We start from the raw sequence: 6,191 nt of genomic DNA on the forward strand, positions 1-6,191 counted from the left end.
GGACCAAGCTCTGGCACCGGTCATACAGGGACCTAACAGCCCGTATCAACAGGCCTGGTACTCCATATTCCCGGAGTACCCCCCACAGGAGTCCCCGAGGGACACGGTCGAACACCTTGTCCAAGTCCACAAAACACATGTAGACTGGTTGGGTGAATTTCCACGCACCTTCCAGGACCCTGCTGAGGGTGTAGAGCTGGTCCGCTGTTCCATGACCAGAAGGAAAACCACACTGCTCTTCCTGATTCTGAGATTCGACTATCCGACGGACCCTCCTCTCCAGGACCCCAGAATAGACCTTGCCAGGGAGGCTCAGCAGTGTGATCTCCCTGTAGTTGGAACACACTCTGCAATCCCCCTTTTTAAATAGGGGGACCACCACCCCAGTCTGCCAATCCAGGGGAATTGCCCCTGATATCCACGGGATATTGTAGAGTCACATCAACCAACACAACCCCACAACATCCAGAGCCTTAAGGAACTCTGGGTGAAACTCATCCACCCCCAGCGCCTTGCCATCAAGGAGCTTTTTAACCACCTCACTGAAATCGGCACCAGAGACTGGAAAGTCCAACCCAGGGTCCACAGGCTCTGCTTCCTCATGGGAAGAAGTGTCGTTAGGATTGAGGAGGTCTTCGAAGTATTCCACCCACTGACCCACAACGTCTCGAGCTGAGGTCAGCAGCACACCATCCCCACCATAGATAGTGTTGGTGGCAAACCGCCTCCCCCACCCGAAACGCCGGATGGCAGACCAGAGTTGCCTCCAAGCCAAACGGATGTCTTTTTCACAGCCTCTCCGAACTCCTCCCACACCCGAGTTTTTACATCAGCAACCATCTGAGCTGCAATCTGCTTGAACTGCCAATACCTATCAGCTGCTTCCAGAGTCCCACAGGCCAAAATGACTCAATAGGACTCCTTCAGCCTGACAGCATCCCTCACCGCCGGTGTCCACCAGTGGGTTCAAGGGTTGCCACCACGACAGGCACCGACAACCTTACGGCCACAGCTCAGGTATGCCGCCTCGACAATGGAGGTATGGAACATGGCCCACTCAGACTCAATGTCCGCCACCTCCCCCGGAACATGTTCAAAGTTCTCCCGGAGGTGTGAGTTGAAGCTCCGTCTGATGGGAGACTCTGACAGACATTCCCAGCAGACCCTCACCATACGTTTGTGTCTGCCAGGTCTGACTGGCATCCTCCCCCACCAACAGAGCCAACTCACCACCAGGTAGTGGTCAGTTGACAGCTCCGCCCCTCTCTTCACCCGAGTGCCCAGGACATGCGGCCACAGATCAGATGAAATGACACAAAGTCGATCATCGAACTGCGGCCTAGGGTGTCCTGGTGTCAAGAGCACATATGGACCCCTTTTGCTTGAACATGATGTTCATTATGGAAAATCCATGATGAGCACAGAAATCCAATAACAAAACACTGCTCTGGTTCAGATCGGGGGGTGTTCCTCCCAACCACGACTCTCTAGGTCTCATTGTCATACCCACGTGAGTGTTTAAGTCCCCCAGCAGAATGAGGGAGTCCCCGTAACGAGCGCTCTCCAGCACCCCCTCCAAGGACTCCAAAAAGGGTGGGTAATCTGAACTGCTGTTAGGCGCATAGGCACAAACAACAGTCAGGACCAGTTCCCCCACCTGTAGGTGAAGGGAGGCTACCCTCTAATTCACCGGGGTGAACTACAACATATAGGCACCGAGATGGGGGGCAATAAGTATGCCCACTCCTGCTCAGCGCCTCTCAGCAGTGTGAGTGTCCAACCCTTCTTGAGGGAGACTGGTTCCAGAGCCAGAGCGGTGCATCGAGGTGAGTCCGACTATATCTAGTCGGAATCTCTCAACCTCACACACCAGCTCAGGCTCCTTCCCCACCAGAGAGGTGATGCTCCACGTCCCTAGAGCCAGCTTCTGTAGCTGAGGATCAGACCGCCAAGGTCCTCGCCTTCGACCACTGCCCAACACACAATGCACCCGACCCCTATGGCCCCTCCCACAGGTGGTGAGCCCACGGGAAGGGGGACCCACGTCTCCTCTTCGAGCTGTGCCCGACCGGGCTCCATGGGCGAAAGCCCGGCCACCAGGCACTTGTCAACGTGCCCCACCTCCAGGCCTGGCTCTAGAGAGGGGCCCCGGTGACCCGCATCCGGGCGAGGGAACACTGAATCCATTTATTGTATTCATCATGGGAGTCTTTGGGTTGTGCTTTGTCTGAACCCTCACCTAGGACCTGTTTGCCTTGGGTGACCCTACCAGGGGCATGAAGCCCCCAACAATATAGCTCCTAGGATCATTGGGACACTCAAACCTTTCCACCATAATAAGATGGCAGCCCAAGGAGAGGTGCAAGGTGTGTAGTTAAAAATGACCATGGCCAGTAGTTTTCTTACAAYTTAAACACAGTAATTTAATTACAGTATAAAAAACAAAAACAATTGCACTTTGATTATAAAAAAATATTCCATACATCTGAACGAAAATATGTATACGTGAAGTGCGTGTAGGAATCAATAAGAATCAACAAATCTGTCAATTAAAAATATATCACTCTAAGTTTTTTTTCTGTCATATGGCCATAAACAATACAATTATTAATCTTTATTTAACCAGGCAAATTCCAATGAGGTCAGAGATCTCTTTGGCAAAGTAGGCCTGGGACTGAAGGTAGCCTAAAATGCATGTTTTGATTTGTGGGAGCAAACCGGAGCACCAACCCACACAAGCATGAGGAGAACATGCAAACTCGACACAGAAGCTGAACCGCAGGGTCAAACCCAGGACCTTCTTGCTATGAGGCAACAGTGCTAACCACTGATCCATCATGCTCCCATAGTAAGCATGACAGAGTATGTGTATTAATCAAATAATAAACATTAATACTGGTGCTTTGTGTAAATGATCAAATTTTTTTGTAACATCTTTTTATTAACCTTTCCAGTTTCTGCAAAATGCTTTGCAACATTTCTTACTCAAACCATTTACACATTCACTCTCACTGTGTTTTCTAATACATGTTTTACACACCATACACAGAATTTTTATATCTTACTCATATACTGATAAGCAAGCCTTGGACCCTAGCCTGGGACCGTCGGCTTGCTACGGGAGCTGGGTGTTGAACTCTAACCCTTCAACTGGAGCACGATGTCCACGTCCTGAAGAGATCATGCAAAAGTATTCACTCTCCTCGGTTTTCCCATTTCTTTGGTGCCTTGCAACTTGGAATTTACTTACATTTTTAATTTGATTATGATTAATAACACTGAACCAAAAACTCTAAATTAATGAAGCTAAGAATTTTGAGCAGCACCACCACACACCCTCCAACATCAATTCATGGTTCTTGTTACTTCTTGCATCAGTTTCAGCAGCAAGTCTATTCAGTTAAGTCTCCACAAGCTTGGCACATCTAACCACTTCATGACTGAACTGCTCCAGCTGCTTCAGGTTCAACAATCGTAAAATCAAACTAGAAATTCTCAATTCAATTGAGATCTAGGCTTTGGTTGGACAACTGCACCAGTTTGAAATCTCTGGAAGACTCGAGATTTCTGTCAAAATTTTTTTACCCTTATGCTACAAGCAGCAAAAATAAGCCCAACGCCTCAAGTTGGACGTGACACATTCAGACCGGGACAGAGACTAGCATCTGAAGAGGGAGGAGCTTCTTGTTTTTTTCCGGTCTGTCTTCGGCAGATGAAATAAAGATAAAATAAATAAAATGGCGTTGCTTTATTTACTAAAGAGCTAGTAAACATTGCGCACACCAGATAAATAATTCACCAGATAATTTAGAGGCGGTTTGTTCGGTTAGTTTCACCACTCCAGGAGCTGCGAGCTGATGAACTATTTTTTTTTTGTCCAGAGCCCAGTTTAACACCATAGTCAGTTTAACGAGCAGCTGACGGTGCTGATATCTCCAGCCAGAACACCAACTGCAGACGGCTGATTTCAGCTAAAGAGCTCCTATCCATCTGTTTCGGTTTAGTGGGCAACTTTCAGGAAACCGTCACGTGGAAAAATGAGTCTCTCTGATTGGTTGCTGCGGTGCTTCGAGCTGCAAAAGTTCAGATTTTTGAACTCGAGCTTCGGCTGCTTTTGCCGCACCGCATGCACAGAAAATGCTTTATTGCTGTGAGGATTGTGTCTTGTATGTCTCCCTCTGGTGTTTCCCCTGTGTTTTACACTTTCATCTCAGCCCTCAGTTTTTCAGACCCTTTCTAGTTAATCTACTCACCTGTCAGCAGTTTTGTAATCAGTCCTCCTCAGCTGTTGCCCGTCCTCACTCCTCCTCTGTTTGCATAAATACTGGTCTTAGCTCCACATTACTTCACTGGTCCATTGTATGGCTTTGCCCTCTGTTTTGGATTTTTTCCCTGTGCCTTTGCGTTCCTTATGTTTTGCTGCCACGACAGCTTTTTGTTTTGTTTAAATAAATATTTTCTTATTTAATCAAGCCTGCCTGCCTGCACCTTGGATCCCACCTCAACTTTTAAACCTAACAACCGCTACATTCCGCTTCCTTGCGCGCCGCGCTAAACGGACTTGATCCGCCGCGAAACCCCTGAGGCGTTTACGCACTGCAGGGCTGGCCCCCGCCCCCAGATTGCCTAGGTCCCACCCTGCCCAGCCCTGGATGTTTTGCACTGTCATCAGAGCCGCTTTGAAGTGGGTGGGAACTGTTTACAGGAAAAGCGCGCATAACGGCTAGTAAGCTAGCAATATTAGCTTGTTACATGCTACTGTAATGAAAGCAGTTGCTTTTTCATTGATCTATATGTTTTTTAATGACTTGCCAGACTCGTTTTGACTGGTCAGAGCAAAACAAATAAGTCGTCAAACCGGGCCGGCCCGATTGGAACCTCGCCTGGCCAGGGTTCCAGAACTCAGGCTGGATCCGGCCCTACTATGCTTATGCACAACTGCCGAACCCAGGTTAGAAGTCGGGCCGGGCCGGGCCGGCCCTGCAGTGCGTAAACGCCTGTAGAGGCGCGTCCACCATAGACTTTGCATGTAAACCGGCCGCTCCTGCAGCTCAAAACGCATTCGGTGTGAACGCATCATTATGCATTTTGCTCCATCTCTCTTTCTTTCAACACTGATCAGTCTCCCAGCTGCTGCTACTGAAAGCCATCCTACAGCATGATGCTTCCTCCACCGTGCATCACTGTGTGGATGATGTTCTCGGGTGTTTGGTTTTAAACACAATGTTGTCCTAGATGAATAAGAGGTTTAGTTTTAGTTTCATCGCATGACAGTGCCTTCTTCCACATGTCTGAAAAAGACATTTCAAACAGGCTGCCTTATTTCTTAAGCAATACTTTGTTTCTAACAGTCTTCTATGACGTCCAGCTCTGTGAGGCTTAAAGTGATCCAGTGAACATCAGGGTTAGCTCCATCAGAGTTATGATTGGTTAATGAAAATAGTCATCTGCTCTAACTGATCTGATTACAACTAGCTGCTTCAGCTTTGAAATGCCATTCTTTGAATTCCAGCGCCAGATATTATATGTATTTAATGTTTTTTTTTTTCAGACAGATGTTGTTTTAAAACCATCTTAAGTTGCTGTTTTACAGCTCTGGAAAGTTTTTTCCATGATGATTATGACAGATGTGGATGGAAAAGCAGAAACCCTTTCTTCATTTGGATCCACCACTGCTGGAGAATTTTGTATAACGTAGCTCTGAACTCTTCACTTTGTGATGCAGTAGGAGATTTATTAAGTGAATTCCTTCACTTGTGTGTGGGAGGCTGAAGTTGATATTAATTTAAACTGCCTTCAGGCTGCTTTTAGAAAGAAAGGATTTAGCAACATTTTTCATTTGTTCATAATCTCTGAGAGCACATCTAGTTTTATTTGATATTTGCTTCTACAGCTGTCCAAACTTTTATCTACAACTCTAAAGATGATGTAAGGATATTGTTACACCTTGACTTTGCTTTGTTTCTTTTCACTTGTGCAGCAGCAATGGTTGTGCTGTGCCTTCTGCAGCATGGACGAGGCTGTGCCTTCAGCATCTTGTGTAGGTGTAAACTGAAATAACGGACAAATTCAGGTGTATTTTGAAAAAAAAAATAGCATCTGATTCTTTTTTGGATTCACTAATCAACATTATGTTGCCTACAGATGATTTAATATGCTTCAAAACACAGGGCTGATTGTGAAAACATTCC

The sequence above is a fragment of the Austrofundulus limnaeus genome, unplaced genomic scaffold, assembly GCF_001266775.1.
Source record: "Austrofundulus limnaeus strain Quisiro unplaced genomic scaffold, Austrofundulus_limnaeus-1.0 Scaffold218, whole genome shotgun sequence".
Lineage (NCBI taxonomy): Eukaryota > Metazoa > Chordata > Actinopteri > Cyprinodontiformes > Rivulidae > Austrofundulus > Austrofundulus limnaeus.